Genomic DNA, 19,974 nt, shown 5'->3' with positions numbered 1-19,974 from the left:
TCTGCGCTCCCCTGCGAAGGCGCCCCCTCCGCAGGCTTCGGGTCCCTCCTCTGCGCGCTGCTTCTTCGAGCTGCTGGAGCATGAATCATGACGGCGGTGCTTGTGCCGCCCGGGCGGACTCCCAAGTGCGGCGCCCATGTTGGCAGTATTTGAAGTTCAATTCTTTCCCTGCGTGACCCTTTTAAAGGCGGCGGGTGTGTGTGTGTGCGTGTGTGTGTGTGTTGCGGGGGTGTCCACAGTCGCTGCCTCCCACAAACCCAGCAGCTTTGGAGTGGGTGCAAAGGAGAGACACTGGTGGGCGGCCCCTCCCCCCGGGCCCTGTGCATCCGTTTAGGAACTGCCACATTTGGCTGCGCTGAGTGCTGGTCCCGCAGGGGGCAGACCCCCAGGGAGAAGGTGGCCCAAGGCCCCAGGCATGGCATTTCTCCCCAGTCTAGGAACCTGCCCAGCTGGCCTCCTCTGCACCTTCCAAAGGAGCGGAAGGGGTGCTGCAGTCCGGTGCTAGGCCTCATGAGAGGCCTTGGGGTGACCGTGCCCCACCACCGCAGGGAGGCCCAGAAGTGTGTCTGGTCTGGGGGCGGCTGCTTTCTTGAGTTCCTTTGTAAGGCTGCAGAGCCTCCCTGGGGGAACGGCCGCCTTAGCAGATGTCGCTGGAACTCTAGCCTCCTTGCTCACTGTTTGTCAACAGCACAGCCCACACTTGGGCCTGCCTGAGGGAGGGGTGCAGCTGGGGATGTGTCCTATGCCAGTCCTCGAAGTTCACACGCGTAGAGGAAGCGAAGAGCGGTGGCCGGCGAGTGATGGGGCAGGAGAGCCACACCCTCGTTGGCGGCCACTCGGTCCTGGGGAGCTGTGGAGACCCACACTCCACAGGGAGGCCTGGCCTCGCGGAGCCCACTGGGGCGGACAGGGCCCCACACTAAGAGGGGCACTCGGGGCTCCCCCAGTCTGGGAGGAGGACATCGTGGAGGAGGTGATGGTGCCCCTGGCCTGGCCAGGCCAGAGAAGGGTGCAAAGGCAGCTGGCCATCCCCAGGGCCCCCACAGAAGCGCACTCGCCTCTGAGCAGCACTCTGGGGGTGCGGGGCCTGGGGGGTCCATGCAGGTACTGCGCCAGACACAGCCTCCTGTGTTTATAGGCGATGGCAGCCCGGAGCTGCTCTCTGGCCGGGGTGGGAACGTGGCCCAGGCCCGTGGGGAGGGACAGCCGGCTGCATGTCATCGCAGTGCTGTGGCCTGAGCTCCTGGCCTCAGCAGGAGCACAGGAGGGGCTGCACCCGGACCTGGAGCCAAGGGTGTGAAGTGGACTGGGGGACCCTGCCCGGTGCACAGGTTGGGAGCCCTGGGCTGTGCTCTCAGTGCTGCGGAACTTGGTGCTACGGCCCCAGGGGGCGCAGCTGTTTGCAGCCAGCCAGAGGAGCCTCCTGCCCAGACAAGGAGAAGGAGGCTCCGGAGCTGCTCTAATTCTCCAGCAGCAGCATGAGCCCAGGAAGATGCCTTCCTGTGAGCAGCTGGCGTGAGCAGGAGGGGTGGCGGGGATGGTTGTTGGGAGTCTGCTGCACTGTGCGCAGGCACTCGGGCGGTATGGTGCGGAGGAAGCCGGGGCTGCAGAGGGGCAACTTTGCCTGGCTGTGCAGCCCAGAGGGGAGGGGCCGTCGCCAGGGGTGGGCTGGGCGCCTGTCTCCCGGAGTCACCTCCCCGCACACACAGGCACCACGTGCACGGTGCACCTCCATGAGCGTGCCTCTGCACGCCCACTGCCACATCTGCACACGCGTGTTCACATGCTCACCCACACAGGAGTACACACTTCTGTGTGCACAGAGACATGAACACCCATGCACACACACGGATTCAGCACTTGCACACTCACCCTGTGCGTGCACACTGCACGCTCGCATATACCTCCATGCGTTGTGCACCCACACATTTCCCTGCCGCTACACACAATGGGTGCATAGATGTCCACATGTGCTTGTTCACAAGTGTGTGAACATTAACATTCTTACACAAATGTACAACAGGCACACGTATGCAGGCATATGCACAGGTACCACGTTTGTGCGGATAATCACGAACAACTACCCACAAGCATAATCTTGTGCATGCACATCTATGAAGGTACATATACTACCCGGGTGGACGCATGGCCGTGCACACCTATGTCTCTGTGCACAGCCCACTCCCACAGGGCACACACCCCGAGCTGCAGAGCGGACTTGTGCTGCTGTGCTCGCAGCAGCCCTTCCTGAGTGGGTCCCCCTGCACCTCACTCTTGTGCAGCCCTTCAGCCCTCTCCATCTACGCTGAGGGCCACTTGCCCTTGCCTCATGTGGCCCCTGGGCATTGGCATGTGCTGTTCTATCCTGTCTCTGCCTCCTTGTCTGTCCCTGAGGCTCTCTTCCGTCCACATTGGTAGCCTGCGGCCCCTCTTCCGGGACGCCACCCTTCTCAGCCCAGCTGGGCCTTTGGCCCCTTTGCCAGCCTCCTGCGTGCTGCCCAGGCAAAGCCATCATCATGACCAGTTCTTTGGTAGTGCTTGTACCCTCCACCTGGTCCAGCAGCCATGCACGGCTCCTAGGAGGGGCTCCGTTAAAGCGTGCTGTGGGGTGGGTGGCAGGAGGGAGGGGCCTGAGCCGCCTGACCTCCAGCCTCAGCCCTGCTGGGAGCCTCTGGGTGCTGGGTGCGCCGTGGGCCCAGGAGACAGTGGTAGGGCCTCTCCCCGGCAGCTTCCTCTGCCAGCCTGGCATCCCATGCCCAGCAGGCCCTTCCGGGCTGCCTTGAAGTGGGGGGAGCCCCCTGCCCTCCTGGCACCAGTTTCCCCTGCCTTGGAGCAGAGGCCCAGGTTGGGGCCTCCAAGGTCCATGCTGGCTGCCCACCGGTGCCGTGTGTGCCCTGCCTCCTTTGCTGTCCACTGGTCACTCTGGGGTGAGGAGGACCGGCCCAGCGGAGACCCCTTGGCAGGCCTGAGCGAAGCCTGGGCAGCTCCCGGAACAGCACCAGGTGCACGAGTCTGCTGCAGCCGAGCTGAGGATCTTCCCTCGTAGGTGCTGGAAATTTCATTTTTCAACGCGAGGCAGGACAGCGTGAGGCTGGCTTCTCTCCCGCCCCTCCCCACAGGCTTCCAGAAACCTATCTGTCTGTCTAGTCAGAAGGTGGCCAGCCTGGCCCTGGGCGCACAGCCGCAGACGGAATCCATTGCATATTGATCGGGGCTGGATCTGGCGTAGCTGAGCTCCGACAGCCCGGAGGAGGACGGCTGGCCGCGGACTGGGCCAGTGGTGGATTAGAGCAGGGCTCCTCTCCTCTTGGTCCACTGTGTGCCCACCCGGTCCAGGGCCTGGCTGCCCGAGGTGTGTCCCCCTCTCGGCTGCCTGAGGCCCCAAAGCAGCCTCTCTGTCGCCCACAGCTTGCATCTGCCTACCCTGACCCGCCCTGGAAGCCAGGCCTCCCCGCAGCATCTCCATCCTAACTTTCAGTCCACAAGCAGCACAGGAGCAAGGCAGTCCCAGGAGCCTCAGCTCCTGCCCTCCTGGGCCTGGGCCTAGGCAGACGGCAGTTGTGGGCCTGCACCTGGGCTCGGCTCACTGGGTTTTACACCTGTGACCTTGGGAAGAGCCTGTCCTGGACACCCAACCTCATTGGCTCCTTGCAGGGTCCCCAGAAGAGGCTGTGGGAATGGAGTGCAGGACTCAGCCAGTGAGACCTCCCTGATGACAAGTAAGAAATGACCAAGAAGACCCATTTGCTGCCTTTCCCTTGCTGTGTGTGTACAAACGTGATACCCGGAGCTGTGGCAGCTGTCATGTGATGAGGAGGAACTGAGGAGCTGAGGAGGAGAAAAGCCACCGCGGGAAAGAGGCCACATCCCCATACATTGTTCCTTGGCCTCTTGACCCCACCCTGTGGCCACCCTTTGGCCAGGTGTCCTCCTGCTGAGAGAGGTAAGCAGTTGCAGCTTCCCTTCAGGAAGGAGGGTGCTGTAACCACAGCTCCATGTGTCCTAAGTGGTTTGCCGTCCCCAGCCCTCTTCTGCCTCCCTGGAGAGTTGCAGCCTGTGATGAGCAAGATAATCCTGCTCCGCCCTAGCGCCACAGCTGTCCACGTTCTCCACATTCTAATCCCCAGACCAGCACCTGTGTGGCCGTAGGGACCGAAGGAGCCTTGCAGACCTGGCTGAGCAGGGGTCTGGGTGGGCCTGGCATAATCGGGGTCCTCAGTGAGAGGGTGGAAGGCCGCAAGCTGCAGACCGCAGAGGGTCCAGACTGGGGAGACCCAAGGCCCTCGCTGCCCATCACCCCCCTAGGGCCGCCCGCCCCATCCGCACCTCGGTTTCTTCACCTGTGCTCTGCGATGTCCTGAACTGTTTGACTTGTTCTGAGAGCTTGAATTACTTTGGCAACATTTTAAAAAATCCCTACAGGGCTGGGGATTTAGCTCAGTGGTTCCGCTGCCTGCTTCACAAGCATAAGGTCCTGAGTTTGATCCTGGTACCAAAAAAAAAAAAAAAAAAAAATCCCTATGAAAAGAAGCAGTACTTGAGCTTCTGACCTTCGCAGGCTTCCGTAAGTCTCCTCTGACCTTTACCTGGTCATCGCCGTCAACAAACCTGGCCAACGCCAAGGGTGCGTCTGTATTCGGCTTTGCCAGGAAGGCGGTTGAGCCCGAGCCCTGCAGACCTAAGCCTTGCTTTCTGTGAGTGCCGTGCAGAGGGACAGACTTGTCCCCACTGTGGCACCTCCTGCCCTAACCCATGGGCAGCAGGATTTCCCCGACTTCCTCTGCCTCCTGTGTGTCCCAGCCCCCAGGTCCTCCCAGCAGGCAGCGCGAGGAGTAGTCCAGAACGCTTGGGTTGGAACCTGGACATCTCCAGCCCACACTCAGCAAGATCAGCCGTGTTCTCTTGAGCTTTCCCCTCCCAGAAACCCTGAGGTGAGCGCAGGCCCCAGTGTGAGTCACTGGTTCAAGCCTGAGATGTGTCCTGAGGCATGGGAGCGATGCTTCTGTACCAGGGCCCTGGAGGCAGCAGTGTGAGCAGGCAGGAGTTTCTGGGCAGGGCTGACAGGTGGCCTGGCAGGGGTGAGGACCCCGACCCTGTCTTCTTCCCTGGCCACCCAGAGGCCTGGGGTGGGAGCTGTGCCCCCACCCCGCTGTGGCGTCTCGTCCACTTGAGTCCCCACAGCGGGGTGGCACAGCTTGTGATGTGCCCAACACTGGGGGGCCCGTGAAGATGAAGATGAAGGGGACAGAGTGTTCCTGGGGTCGGCTATCCTGGGGAGCAGGTGGTGCACGGCCCAGTTGGGGTCTGAACCCAAAAAGATCGGCTACCAGGGTCCCCGGCACCCTGCCCTGGTGTGCTCTCCCCGGCCCAGGACGGGGCAAACGTGCTTCTGATGCCTGTGACATGTGCCACGCTGCCCTGCCACGCCCTGGACTCAGTTTATCCCGCGGCCAAATGCATGGGTTGGCGCCAAGGTCTCTGAGGCCCTAGGATTCTAATTAGGCAGGACGTCTTCAGGTGAGGGGGGAATCATCTGCCATTGTTATGCAGGAACGCAGGAACACAGAGAATCTGGGAAGATGGAACAAAGGATTAGGCAGATTCCATCAGGCGCGGGTGTGAGAGCGACTATTTAAAACCAGCACTTTTTGCGCCTGTCGGAATTGCCCTGGGAAACCGTGTTTGACGTGAACAAAGGCCTTGTATCGACAGGACATGTTATCGTTCAGTTTCGAGGAAAGAGCAGTAATTAGATGGCTCATTCCAGATCTTGTTTCAATTACAGCTGGAAAATCGCATGAATCCGGCAAGGAGGTAAATGCCTCCTTTTCATCAGCACGGAGATGCCCTTCTGGGTCTCAGCCAGGACAAACACAGGCCGGGCTTCGCGGCCTCTGCGCAGCGGGTGGAGTTGCCAGGGTCCCCTTGACCCAGGGAACTGCGGAGTGCTTTGGGGCTTCGTTGTCTGGTGTGGGTGCAAGGCCTGCTGGTGTCCAGGAGGGGGCGACATTCCGGGCCCTGGCCCAGGAGAGGGGCATCACGCTCTCTGCCCCGGGCCTTGACCATTGACAGGTGACCCAGTGTCTCTCACCTCCCCGAGGGGTCATCACTGGGCTGCCCTCGCTCCAACCCTGTGCCCCTGCCCTTCCCACCATGACCTTCCGGCCCACTCCCTCACCTCTGTGCTCTCGGGGTCCCCCAGCCCAGCACAAGGTGGACACACGAAACCAGCTGATGGCCTAATGAGGGAGTGGGGACATTGAATAGTCACCTCCGAGGCAGGCAGCCCTTGGGACACCCTCCCAGGACCCCGGCAGGGAGGCCAGTTGCAAGTTAGGGGTGTGAGTCACCCCCAGCTGGTGCCACCTGAGCCCAGGCAGCAGGGCCCAGCTTGCCTGGCTGGGCACCTTCTCAGGCCCCAGCAGATGAGAGAAGCCCGGCCCTCCCAGGGACAGCACCCTGCACCAGAGCTGACGTCCTCGGGGACGCCCGGCTCCCCGCTGTGCATCCTGTGGACCTGCATCGGCCTGCCCAAGCTGGCCTCTTCTCATATGGCCACGGCCATCTGGAGCCACAGCCCTGCCAGGTCCCCGTGGCTTTCCGCTGCCCTGTCACTGCCCTGCAGGTACCTGCTCTGTGCGGCCACTGCCACCCCTCCCAGGGTGCCTAGTGCCGGACACTTCCCACCATTGGACAGGGCCACCCAGAGGACCCCGGGCATGGGAACCCTGGGCTCTGGTGCCAACACTCCCCCGTGTCCCTACCTCAGTCCTCAGGTCCCTGTAGAGACAGCTGCTGTGAGAGAGGTGTGTGCCCAGGCCCTGCAGCCCCTCCCTGTGTCCTGACACGGCCATGTTAGTGGTGGTAGGAGTGCAGCGGGAGCCTTCCGCAGTGGGGGCTCATTCCAAAGGTCTGGCCTGCTAAGCAGAGCATGGTGCCACACACTTGTAGTCCTAGCACTGGGGAGGCTGAGGCAGGAGTATCACCACAAGTTTGATGCCAGCCTAGGCTACGTAGTGAGACCCTGTCTAAGAAACAAAACAAAACATGGGCCGGCCATTTAGCTCAGCGGTTCGGTGGCCTGCCTTGCAAGTGCAAGGACCCGAGTTCAATCCCCAGTACCAAAAAAAAAACCAAAGTCCTCAAAGGTCTGGCCTGCTCCTGGGGGCAGGGCGCGAGGACCTCACCATTTTAAATCCAGCTGGAATGTGGCTGAGGGGCCAGTGGCCCTGGGGCAGGCCTGGGGTGCAGGGACCTTGTCATGGCCTGGTTCCCAATCCAGCAGAGCATGGCGATGCTCCGCCCTGGCCTGGTGACCGCCAGCCGGCCACACCTGCAGCCCTCCCGTACTGAGTCCCCAGCCTTTAGGGGAGGTAGGCTGAGTGGCTGCAGGGTCTGCAAAGAGGTCAGGAGGGCTGGATATTGACTTGCAATGACCCCTCCACCAGGGCCAGTCGCAGGGGTGGGAGGGCACACACACCTGTAACATGGCTCTGGAGGGCACCTGCGTGGACGCCCACGGCCCCTGCGTGTGACACGCTGGGCTCACGTGGAAAGGAGGTAGCACGGCTCGGGCAGCGGGTCTTGGACAGCGCCTCGGACTGACCGTCAGAACAGCTTCAAAGTGCCGCTCACTAGGCGCTGGCCTCTGCCCAGTGTCCACTGCAGGCCACCGCTCGCTGTCTGGGGAGGAGTCTACGGTGCAGACAAGGTACAGGCTGTGGCAGCCGTGCCCTGGTCTCATGAAGCCATTAGGAGGGGTGTCCGTGGAGAACACTGCTCTGGCACTTGGCAGAGACAAGCATTTATCCCATTAGCAGGGCTGGGTGCCAGGGAGGTCAGGTCCTGCAATGGCTGCATCGGGGCTCCTGGGAGAGCAAGTTGTCTGGCGGGGGCCACCACGCCCAGCCTCTACCTGCACAGAGGGACCGGTCTGCAGCCTCTCTGGAGACATCTGTTGTCCCTCGGTGTGGCCACTGAGCCTCTTCTGCCCCAGGCTGCTGCGGGGCCATTTCCCAGGCCTCAGGCTCAGGCTGCCGCTGCCCCCAGTGCCTGACCCCACTGCTGCTGCGGGAGACACTTGAGCAGTAGGGGCTGTGCTTGGGAGACCAGGGGAAGCTGGGCGGCCAGAACTTCCGGGCTGCTGAGGGCCCTGTGGCCACCGTGTTCATCTGCCCCAGCAGCTCTGTAGCCTCCTGGTGTCAACAGGTGTGTCCCGGGCTTCCCCACCCGTCTGGAAGGAGGCGGGTGGAGCAGCCAGGCAGCAGTCACTCCGCGCTCTGGGCGGGGTCCCTGCCCCTGGGGGTCTCGCTGCTCCCCCTGCTGTCCAGGTGCTACAGCTTTGCCTGCTGGGGTGTGTGGAGCAGGTGTGTGTGTGTGTGTGCGCGCGCACCGGCACATGTGGGCCTGTATCTGTGTACATGTTTAAGGTGTGCGCCTGTATGTAAAGTACACTATGTTTTGTGTGTGTGTGTTATACATGCACAGGCGTAGGTATACTGTGTGTGCGTGCACATGTGATTGTGCACTGGGTGCATGCATGTGATGTGTACTATGTGCATCTGTGGTGTGAGTTTGTGCCCATGTGTTGCACACGTCTGTGTGGCTGAACCTGGAGAGACCCTGGTGGAAGTGTGCACCCTGGGGCCTTGCGGGCGAGTAAGGGAGTGGAGCCTCCTCCCCAGAGAGGAGAGGGTTGCGCAGCCCCGGGCAGATGTTTTGAAAAGTGGGTGCATTCACCGTGACTTTGGTTGGCACCTTGGGAAGTGTCTTGGTGGAGAGCTTGCAGATAGTTCCTCAGATGGCTGTTGCGCGGGTCTTCTAGAGTAGGAGTTGGCAGGCCGTGGTCCAGGCCTGGGCTTTCCGTCTCTCTTCGTAAATAAAGTTTTATTGGTACACAGCATGCGCCTTGGGGTCCTCATCACCTCGTTTCTGGCTGCTTCCCGACAGGCAGAGTAGGGCGCTCCCACCATCCCTCCCGAGCCTGGACGCTGCAGGGAATGCCCAGCCCCTGCCCTAAGCTATCTGAGGCTGTTGAAAGTCAGGGCCTCTCTACAGTCCTGCTGCAGCAGCTACAGCGGGCCCATGCCTCAGTTTCCCTGTCCAAATAGGATGTAAACCTGGCAGGATTTCACTAAATGCCTTTCAGTGGGAGGAGAATCCTGCCCCCAACCTCTGAAGCAGGAAGCCTGGGTCCTAGCACAGGCTGGCGGGTGTGTCAGAGGCCGCAGCCCCACAGAAACACGGTGGAGGCGCCTCAGAACTCCAGAGATGTTAGTAGTGCACCTTGTGATTTTAGAGGTAGAGCAGCATGACCACCATCCCCAGCACCCGGCACTGGACGTGTCCCTGGGGGATGAGCAGGGACGCAGCTGTCCTCATGCCCAGGCTCCTCTGGGGGGCCGGGTGGACACGGGCAGCTGCCATCCAGTCCCTCGGACTCCATGTCCCGCCTCCTGCAGGCTCGGGCATGGTGAATTGGTCAGGAGTCATCTGGTTTATCTGCTTTATCTGTTGTTGCCACTTATTTCTGGGCAATTTAAAACTGCTCCCCCGGACCCATCCTTCACTCGGGCTTGGGGCTCAGCCCGGGCCTCCCACACGTGCCACCGCGGGCCTCCTGAAACAGCAGCCTCTGTCCCTCCATCACCACGCACGCACCCACAGCCCCAGCCCTGCCCGGGGCTTGTCTGCCTGCCCACCCATGTGTGCTCTGGGGCCTGGTCTTTCCAGTCACGGGGGCGGGGTAGTGGGGATTGAACCCAGGACCTTCACACTGAGCTGCATCCCCAGTCATTTTTTAAAAAATACTTTATTTTGAGACAAAGTCTCACTAAGTGGCTAAGTTGCCCAGGCTGGGCTCGAGCTCACAGTCTGCCTGCTTGAGCCTCCCGGAGCGCTGGGATCACAGGCGTTCACCACCGTGCCCGGCTTCAGCGATTTATAGTTCACTGCTGTTCTTCGTTATGTCAGTGCTCAGTTGTTCCAAATTTGGACAAAAGAGCCCTTTCGGGCTGAGTCTCTGTGATCTCTCTCTGTCTGCCCCCCCCACACCCCAGCATAGCAAGATGTTCTAGTCCATTTCTGAACTGTTCCTTCCCCGGCCCTCAAGGCCGCTCCTCCCCAGAGCTCAGACTCCCGCCAGTGAGAAACTGCAGGAAACAGGGCCTGCAGCAGGCTGGGTGGAGGCCTTTCTGCAGATAGACCTGGGAGATGCTCCCAGACATTCACGCACACATGCGCACACACACACACAAGCAGATTCGTGTGGGACCCGCGTGCTTGCCACTTCCGCCACTGTCCCGGGGCTTCCTGACCCTCTGCACGCTGCGTGACTCCATCCTTCCAGCTTCACGGATGCATTCATGATCTCTCGTGAGCCCAGACTGCACCCACAGTGGCTTCTCGTGGCCCTGCCCACCCCCACACCGGCAAAAGCACACACCAGCAGCTGACTTCGTGTGGACTGCACACTCCTGCCCCTGCCATCTGGCAGGCTGCGGGTGTAGACGGAGCAGTTCCTGTACTACTTGAACCAGCTTGCATTGCGAGCCTAAGCCCCGGGCGTCCCCATGCCGTCTGCCTCGCCCCTCTCGGCATACGGGACGGGCGAACAGGAAGAGAGGTGGGAGCCCAATGCACTGCCCTAGCACCTGTGGGGCTGCAGGTGAGGCCTTGGCACGTGTGCACAGCAGGAGCAGAAGGGAAGCAGAGAAGGTGAGGAAGGGGTGGTGCCAGGCTCCCTGTGCAGCAGCTCAGCCTGCAACCCCTGGGCCCAGGAGAAGAGTCTTCACCTCCACAGGCTCCTCCCCTCCAGCTCCAACTGCTGCCACGTCCAAGCCACAGCCCCGGCAGAAGAGCTGCAGCCAGCGGGCTTAGCTGGTCCATCACCTCTGGGTGGCTAAATCATCTTGGGAGAAACAGGTCGGCTACACAGATAAGAATCCACAGAGTGTAGCCCCACCAGCACTGGATACCAGGAGGGACACACATCCATGGCTCTGCAGCAAACCATCTTCAAGCTAGAATTTGACACAAGCTCTTCATCAAGTGGCAGGATGGGGCAGACCATGTCAAAGCACAGAACACAGATGTTCACCTTCCATGCGCCTATCACTAGAAAGTTACTTAAGGATGTGCTCCAGCAAGAGCAGGGTGGCTCTAAGAGAAGGCTGTTGAAGAATCAGTAGATCCAGTTCCATGGGGAGGTAAGGCAGGGCTGGGGAGCAGTCTGGAGCAAGGATAAGGGGCCCCACTGGGACAAGCAACAGAGGCTGCTGAGAGCAATCTCCAGGAAAAGAGGGGCTTGAGAGGGACGTCATAATAGAGCAGTACCATTTCAAGGGAGAAAACCGTGGCATTAGAAAGGCACACTTCTAAGAAGACATTAAAACCCTAAACACAAGAAACATACAGAAAAGTTGGGGGTAGTTGAGTGTAGTGGGGAACACTTTTATCCCAGCTTCTTGGGAGGCTGAGGCAGGAGGCAGTTCAAGGCCAGAAAAATTTAGCTAGACTTTGTCTCAAAGTGAAAAAGTAAAAAGGGTTAGGGATGTAGCTCAAGAGAGGAGTACTTGCCTAGCATGGGTTCGACCCAATACCAGGGGGTCAATCCCTTATACATAAAAATTTTTAAAAAGATTTGGGGATAGTACTTGTGTGGGGTTTCTCTTTGTTGCTGGCTAAGTTGTAGACAAAGACTTATAGACAGGTGCAGAAAATACATCTTCTCCTGCAGTCTGAGATCACTGTTCAGCATGAGCTTGACACATGAACAAAGCAGTAGGGTGCCAAGCCATTAAGGTTGGTTCCAAGATGAGACTGTAGGTATTTAGGAAGCATGGTCTGGAGAGAATCTCAGCCTGGGGTTCCCATGTTCAGGTCATCACACGCGGAGAGTCTTTTTAAAAATGTAACAGCCTTCTTTTTAATTTAACAGCTTCTATGTTGAGAACCCAAGGTCTAGAGTTGCAGATCTATCTTCCTGTGAGTGTGTGGGTTGGGTTTGTGCAGATGTCACAAGCAGTGCGGACTCAGGTTAAGTCCCCACGGGTGTCACTTGGGGAGACCTTTGTAGCTTTCTGGAAAGAGCCCCGGTGTGATTGCTCCCTGGTGGGGAGAGGAAAGGGACCCCGGATTCCCCTCAAGTCCCCAAGGCCTGCGGAAGGAGCTGTCATAGGGCGGCCGGCCCCACGTGTGTCTGCACTACCATAGCGACTGGCTGTTTTCCATGACTCCCCAGACTTTGAGGTCGGGCTAGGAGAGCAGGCATGGCCCCCGGCAGGCCTCCCACTTCCTGCCATCTTGAAAGTAAAAGCAGATGGTGCTGAGGACAGGAAGTGGGGCTGGCAAGTGGGCTGTGGAGGAGCAGGTTTGCCGCGACCCTGTCCATCTGTCCCCTTGTTCCTGCGGCTCCTGTCTGTCTCCAGCTCCTCAACATTCACTTCACGTCTGGGCCCTGGCCATCTCTCCCCTCTGATCATTTCCAGCAGGACTGACTATGCTCACGTGAGTCAAGGGAGGTCCAGCCTTGGTGACCACAACCTCGCCCTGGGTCACAGGCACAGCCACAGCCAGCCACAGTCTGGAGTCACCCAGGGCATGGGCTCCCCTCCTGCCCAGCAGAGCCTCATGAGAATGTGGGTGCTTACAATGGGACATCTCCAGTGCAACCCCAGTGAGGGTCCCGGTCACCCTCACTGGGGGACCAACGCAAAGGCAGGACTTAGCTAGCTGGTCCTTCATATGGCCTGGCCGGCTCAGAGACGTCTCGCTTCAGTGCTGAGGCAGCTCTGGGTTCGCACCCAGATCTCCAGGACTCAAGAGTCACCTGTCCCCCCTGCCACCTTGTTTCTGGATGGCACAGACGTCTGCCTGTGTCTCAGGTGACAAAATGCTAGAGCCATCTCCACAGCCCCTCTGGGCCTGTGCCACCTCCAAGGACCTAGGAACGTCCATCTGTCCTTCTCCTCAGCTGCAGCTGGTCCCCACAGTCAGCTGGGGCTCCCAGCTGCGCCCCATGAATTGGAGGGGGTCCTCAGAGCCACACAAAACCCTTGCACTGCCCAATTGCCTTAACAACAATACCTTTGGAGCTTTTAGAAACAGCAACCATCCCACTTGAAAAAGAAATGCGACAGTGTCTCCTGCACCCCAACTCTGGCACCCCCATGGAGTACAGCCCAGACCTGCAGCTTTGCCCCAGCAGGGCACAGGCTCAGGGCACGCAGTCCTAGTGACTGTCACATGCTTCCCTCCCACAATGGGCTGTCCTTGAACCTTCAGACCATGCCCTAGGCAGGTTTCACAGTCCGTGCAGCCCCAAAGCAGAGAGCTCCAGAGACCCGGCCCTGGCTGAGGACACAGCACAGCATCACCACTGATGGGTACTGGGGAAGTGGGCTCCTGCCCTCAGCCACATGGAGAGGACTGTGGGTATCCATCCTCTACACAGATGGGGCCCAAGGCCTCCCCTACTTTGGAGTGGGCTGCGGGGGACACTAGGAATCAGGTCCAGCCGGGTCTGTAGCCTCTCTGAGGACACAGCTCCTACAGGCAGGTGTGGCCACCCCAACCAGGCACCCGTCGAGAGTTCAGCATCCCTGACCCTCCTGAGGGAGTGTCCCATTGGGTGTGGTGGGCAGAATGCACCCCATCTGCCTTCTGGGAGACAATGCCTCCTCTTGGGGTTCTGGGGGTGCTAGAAGAAACAGCCACGCAGCCTCCTGTGTCTGCAGACAGTAGGAGAGTCTCCCCGGAAACGGCAGAGCCGTGCTCGCCTGCAGACGCCCTCATGCCGGAGCTGGGCAGATACAGGACATCATGCCCTGGCCCAGGCAGCTCTTATTTGGCCTTGGTGGGTGGTGCCAGCTCAGAACCCTGGGCAGTGGGCTGAGGGCACCGGAGGCCAGGACAGAGAGCAGCTCCAGGCTGTGTCCTGTGTGGGGACGCCAAGGCTCTGGGACAAGGGCTGAGCTGGGCAGCCCAGGTCCAGAGCACAGAGTGGTCAGGCTGGCATCCTACTGCCGCCCTGTGCTCTTCTCCAGGGAGCAGCAAGCCCTGACGGCAGAGGCACAGGGATGAGGTGGGGCCGAGCAGAGCTAGGCTAGGGCCCCTGGGTGGCCTGGGCAGCCCCTGCCCTGGACACCATGTTCTTCAGGGGTGAAGGGGGCATGGGGACCCCCATATCCACTAGCTGACTTGCACACATTGCATTCCCAATGCCCTGCTCCCCAGGGATCCCGCCAAGGGCCCCCAGGTTGGCATCTTCAAACCCAAGTCAGGGAGCAGAAAGAGCAGGGGCCGCACTGCCTCCTGTGGTTTCTCAGTGGGCAGAAGGCTCAGTGCATCTGGCCTTTGGGGACCACAGTAACATCCAGTGGGGGAGCAGCACCCAGCCTTGAGGTCAGGGCCACAGCCAATTGCGCGGCAGCCTCACTGAGCCCCCAGGGCCTGTGCGACCTGCTGAGCTTTGGGGGCCTTGCTGGCATTTCCAAGGCACCCAGCCAGCCTTGCTCCAGAGGAGGAGAGGGGGGAGTGCGGGGCTGGGATGCTCCGGGAAGGGCAGCAGGTGCACAGAGCCCCAGGATGCAGGGACTCCTCTCCTTCCTCTCCAGGAATTTGTCCTGCACGGCTGTCACAGCTTAGCCTGGGGCAGACACAGAGCAAGAGCATCACAGAGACGGAAATTCTATCTCCACAGTGGCCAGGGTCTCCAGCCCTGGGATAGCACAGTGGTCAGAGGGTCAGATTCCCATCGACGTTGATGTAATATGATTTTCTTCTCAGTTGAAATCGATTTGATGAAGGCCAAAGCTCTAGTTAGGTTGAGTAGCTACTGAAATGCAGGCCCAGGGATAACGAGCAGCAGGCTTCCCCTGGGGTCGAGTGAGAGAACAAGCAGGACGGATGCCAAGGGACTGGGAGGCCGCGGATGGCTCCATGGCCTCCAGAGGGGCAGGGCCCGTGATTACTCATCGGTTCCTGACGGGGAAGGGCCGTACCAGCTGCCGAGTGACCGTGGGCACCCAGGACTGTGAGTGGGCAGGGAGCTTGTCTGTCCACACCCAGGCAGTGGCGCTGCTTCCTGGCCCAGGGTCCCGGTCACCTCAGGACTCTTGCTTCCCCCACAGCTTGGAGGCCTCGGAGGTAGTGGGCTGGTGGGAGGGACGGTTGCAGGGCGGCCCAGGCTGGGACTCAGCGGGAGGGGGCTCCTGAGCTCCTCCGGGTGTCACCCTTCCACAGGGCACGGGACCCCTGAGTGTCCCGCCCCCACCCCCGGCAGGGCCTGAGGAGCCCCACACTTTGGCAGATGTCCGAGGGTTTAAATTAGGCTATGAAGGGTCCATCTGAAAGTGGGCGGGCCCAGAAGCCCACCACAGACTCACAGCTCAGTTCCTGCACAGAGGGGCGGCTTCCTGTCCCCCATGCAGTCCAGGCCCCTGGCAACCCCACCCTGGGCAGGAAGATGCAGGGACACAGCTGCTCCTCTGCTCCAGGGCCCCCTCCCTCGGTGCGTTGGGGGGGGCATTGATGCCCGCAGGTGGCGCCACACAGTGGCCAGAGCCTGTGAGCTCAGAGCTCAGCTGCCCCCACCTGGGCCTCAGTGACTGGAGGGGAGGGAGCTGGCAGAGGGACAGGACAATCAAGTCAACCCCCTGACTACTCTGTGACCCGCCTAGCCAACAAGTCTTCCCACTGGTTCTCAGGGCCTGTGCACGGGGCTCCTGGTGGTCCGGGAGCAGGTGGGCATGTGCTTTGGGGCTCGGTTTGCTTTGGAAGAGGAGACAGAAGGCCCCCTGGTGGGCTGGGCTGAGAGGGTAGCCTTAGTCACTTTCCTGGGGCAATACCAGACACTTAAAGGAGAAGGGGTTTATTTTGGGTCCTGTTTCAGTCCATGGTTTGCTGGCTCAGTCAGAGAGGCCTGGCACAGGGGCCTGGCGGAGGAGAGAGGCTCACCACATGGGGCACAGGAAGCAGAGAGAAGGGAGGGGCCAGGAGGGAGAGGAGCCTTCCAGGCCACGCTCAGCGACGCCTCCTCCCTCCAGACCCACCTCCTAATGCCCTGTTCCCCCAGGGACCCCCTGGGCTGCGAGCCCCAGGATTCATCACCCTCCAAAGCCTCACCTGTGAGTCCATGTGTATCTTGGGGGACGTGTAGATCTGGACCTCAGCAGTGAGCATGTTTTGACCTAACTAACGGAGAGGCACTGGTGTGGGTGGCTCTGCCTACCCAGAGAGGGTTCTGCCTTCCAAGGAGGCCGAGTGCTGGGGCCTGGGGGGAGCTGGCTTTGAGCCTGCTGGGCTCATCTCGCTGCTCCGTGCTGTCTGGGTCCCACTGCTGAGGAAAGAGGCGTTTTTGATTCTCAGACATCTGTGGGGAGCTGGCCTCTGGAGGGTCTGCCCTGTTCCTGAGTCCTGGCTGCCAACAGCAGCCTTCCCCGGACAGCCGGGGGTGTCCCAGGCTGCTCAACCAGTTGTGTCCACGTCGGGGAGGGCTGTAGAGCAGCTGTCCCTGCCCCATGGAGGCGGAGGACCCTGGCCCTTGGACCCGGCAGCCTTGGTTTGCAGCCTGAATTCGCTGCTCACCACTGCCAGCGTTCTGGGCGGGAAGCAGCTCGGCTCCCTGTGCCTCGGTTTCCCCCTAAGTAGGAGTGAGGACAGAGTCTGTCCCGTACTCGAAGGTCGCTGTGCAGGTACACGCCGCCCTCTGGCACTGTGCGCCCTCTTTCCGGTCGGCTGGTGGGAAACCAGCGTGGACAGAGGGGTGGGCACCATTCAGACTTCCTGAGGCAGCCTTGTGTGCTTATGGTCCCCACGCCCCAGTTTTCCCAGGGCGACCCCTGTCCTCTTGCGGTGGCCTGATGACAACTCCGCCCCTTTGCCAGGTTCCCCAGCGATGACATGAGCCTGTGAGCTGGGGTGGGGACTCTGCCCCTCACGGGGGCACCTCGAGCGCTCTGTCATCACGCAGCCATGGACCAGCCTGCACGGGGACAGCCAGTTCTTCCTGCACGGCCTCGGGGTGTGCCCAGCTCTCTGTGCCCAGGCCACTCCTGAGGCCAGGAGGCAGCCCCGGAGGTGGGCACAGCGTCCCTTTCCCGCGTCTGCCACCCAGCTGCAGGCCGCCGTCTTACCCCAAAGCCGTTTTTCCAGCGGCCTCCGAAGCCCAGCAGCCGGCTTGTGCCTGTGCATTGCGCCTCTGACACATTTAAAATAACTTCGCTGACTGAGCTCCCTGCCCATCTTTCCCTACCATTTTCATAAATTGCATTTAATTGTTTTTGAATTGATTCTTTAAAAATAAATTGTTAGCTGGAGTCATTTTCACAGCGTCTGCCTACACCCGTGAGGAGTGCACATCCCACAGGGCCAGGCGGCCTCCACACGCTGGCCTTGCTCTTGGTGGCCCCGCTCCTGGCTCTGGCCCTTGGGGGGGCCCCCTCTGCCGAGGGACGGGAAGCAGGCGGCAGCAGCCAGGCCTCTGAGGCTGGCTCTGCTTGGGCAGCTCTCTTCCCGGCCTGCCTTCCTTCCTCCCCCGGTGGCCAGGAAGCTGTTTCCCGTTTCCCGTAAGGGAATGGAGGCTGGAAAAGGGCTGACGCAGAGAGCTCTTCCCTCCTGCTACCCACCCGGCGCCCCCCCAGGTGCTGGGGGCCCCTGCAGAGCCAGCCCCCTCCCTGGCAATGGGCCTCCTTCCTCCTGGTCAGGGCTGGCTCCTTGGTCAGAGCCCCGCCCAAGCCCCCTTGGGTGCCACCAACCTCTCTCCCAGTGGGGCAAGGCTCCCACCCTCAGGGCCGTGGGCGGAATTTTAAATTCCTGAAGCTTCTTACAAAGCGCCCATGCGGTTAGTTAAACCTCCTAAAATAATCGCAGCCAGGCAATTACTTCTTTTAAAGGCGTTTGGAGGTGTTAAGATCCCGGCTCCTATTTTCATTTTTCGTGTTAACAGCGAGTCCTTTTGTGCCTGGATCCTGGGTTGGGATCACTCCCAACAGGTGCTCGGGACAGGAGGGGGCTGCACACCTCCTTCCCGCTCCCCCCACCCCCCCTGCCTCCCACACCTGAACCTCAGAGCAGAGCAGAGCAGGCGCAGGAAGCAGAGTCAGCGTTTTCCCATCCCCAGCAGAGGGAGAGTAAGTTACGGTGCACCGCATTTTCCCGGTGTGGCCACTGCCCCAACCAGGCCAGCTGCCTCCCTGACCCTCTCCGGCCTCCTCCGCAGGGGCCTGGCCCCAAGGCCCTCATGCCGTGCCCTTGGTCTGCACGTCCTCTCTCCCTCCTCCCTTGTCCTCTCCTTGCTCCCTGCAGACTCCCTAGGGCAGCCTTGACCTCGCTGTGTTACAGAGAGTGATGACCAGGGGGTGACAGGACTGAACGGGCTCCCAGGACTCGAGGGGCACCTGGCTCTCTTTGAGACCGTGGAAAGCTTTAGAAAGGAGGTGGTGAAGCATCAGAGAAGTCTCTAGCACAGGGAGGCCCAGCCCCCGGGGGCACAGGGATGTGCTGGCCCTTGCCAGTGAGGACAGGAGGCAAGGACAGGACGAGAACAGCACATGCCTCTGCCCATCGGCCTGGGCCCCTGATCCACAGTGAGAAGGACACTGTGACGGTTTAGAGCTGGTGTCCCCAGGTCCTGAGTGTGGGAGGCGCCTGGAGCATGGGGCCCATGCTCACCCAGAGATCCACCCAGGCTCAAGGCTGACTGCTGGGAGATGGGTTCCAGGTGGAGCTGGGAGCCTGGGGTGAGCGGGAAGGGTGCTTCTGTGTCCTGGCTGCTCCTTTCCCTCTCAGTTTTCCGGTCGCCAAGGGGTGTGAGCAGCTTTCCCATGCCAAACTCCTCCACCGTGATGCTCCCACCTTGAAGACGACCAACCAGGGACTGAACTCACCAAAACTGTGCGCCAAGATAAACTTCTTTTCCTTTAAGTCGTGGGCATCGGCTATTGAGTCCCAGGTGCAGGACAGGGCTCAGACAGATAGGCGGGGCCGCCCACTGTGCACCCACTGGCAAAGCATGGAGCAGAGCTGCTGTGATCCTAAACTGGGCCACACCCAGCGGGCTCAGCCCGGGCTTTGACAACCCAGGACCCTTGAGCAAGGACGAAGAGTTTCCACCCTAAGTCGCTGCATGGGACAATTTGTCATGCAGCGCTCTATGCTCAGAACGGACAGATACAAAGTGATACCAGCTCTGGCCCTTCCAACCCAACAGGGCTTGGCCAGAGCTTGTGCCACCCGTGCAGCCCAGCCATGCCCACGAGGCATGATCCACTCCTTGCAGGCATGATCCGCTGCCAGAGACCTGATCATCCGGGCGCCCAGGGACAGGAGGGCATCCTCAGGGCCCACACAGCCAGCCTGGACGCACACCGAGGCCTGGGAGAGTCGGGGTGCCTCCCTCCCTGCCTCCCTCTCTGCCTCCAGCCTCCTTCCTAAACTCCCATCGTCCACAGGGTTTTTGCCGACCCGTTTGTGCCTGGCCCAACCTTGGGCTCTACCCATGCTCTCTCTGCTCGGAAGGAGTGAGCTCGCCTGCCCTCCCCCCTCCCCCGACAGCCCCCCGCAACAGGCCTCACCCCACTTCTCTGGGACACCACAGCTCCCACTGCTGTGCGAAGTTCAGCCCAGGACACCGGGTCTGAGACACAGCCCTGCATGGCCTCTCCCCTCGGCCGGGGGGCTGGAACAGGCTGTGCACCCACAGAAGTCTCCTCCCCATTGTGCCAGGGGACATCCCAAGATTATCTGCCTGGGTGAGGAGGAACCAGCTCTCCCCTTGACTTCCCCCTGGGACCTGGGTGGGCACCCACCAAAAGGGCCACCACTCACAGCCTGCCCCTGGGGTCCAGGCAGACCTGTCTGACCCCATCTGTCTCTTGCCCTGCCCCTGAACCAGGTGTGGGACTCACCCAGGAGGTGGCTTTTGGGCTCTCCCTCGCAGGTCATTGGCAACGACCTGGTCCTCCCCTCCCCCAC

General features: G+C 60.8%; 1 long non-coding RNA gene across 1 annotated transcript; it reads left to right on the top strand.

Annotated features, from left to right (window-relative positions):
* Positions 1-1,518: 1,518 nt before the first annotated feature.
* Positions 1,519-7,017, top strand: LOC104874621. Its single transcript, XR_783789.2, has 3 exons — positions 1,519-3,943; positions 4,801-4,931; positions 5,786-7,017. It is a non-coding gene; the product is annotated as an uncharacterized LOC104874621 (long non-coding RNA).
* Positions 7,018-19,974: the final 12,957 nt, after the last annotated feature.

Source organism: Fukomys damarensis, unplaced genomic scaffold (assembly GCF_012274545.1).
Source record: "Fukomys damarensis isolate Sample0158 unplaced genomic scaffold, DMR_v1.0_HiC HiC_scaffold_35, whole genome shotgun sequence".
In the NCBI taxonomy this organism is placed as follows: Eukaryota; Metazoa; Chordata; class Mammalia; order Rodentia; family Bathyergidae; genus Fukomys; species Fukomys damarensis.
The sequence above is the reverse complement of the archived record's forward strand: the minus strand, read 5'-3'. Positions and strand labels throughout refer to the sequence as shown.